The sequence below is a fragment of the Sinocyclocheilus grahami genome, unplaced genomic scaffold (assembly GCF_001515645.1).
Source record: "Sinocyclocheilus grahami isolate Dianchi unplaced genomic scaffold, SAMN03320097.WGS_v1.1 scaffold604.1, whole genome shotgun sequence".
NCBI lineage: Eukaryota > Metazoa > Chordata > Actinopteri > Cypriniformes > Cyprinidae > Sinocyclocheilus > Sinocyclocheilus grahami.
Window position 1 is genome coordinate 665,861 of NW_015505783.1, and position 291 is coordinate 666,151.

Sequence of the window (291 nt, forward strand, 5' to 3'; positions counted from 1 at the left end):
CCATAAACACCCCAAAGATCATGCATGATTCTACGCAGACGCTACTTGCCTACTGTTTTTCGAATACCATAAGTTTGGACATACTACTCTTTTGGTGCACTGTTTTTTTACATACTATATATTATGTAAGTAGGCATATTCAGACACAGCGTATACTTGAATACAATACTAGCATACTGCTTATTATATGCTGCACAGTATGCACTGTGTACTACCTACTATTTTGTGTAAAAAGCATGTGAAACTGTTCAGTATGTACTTTTTTATGTGAAACAGTATGCAGTGGTTGTG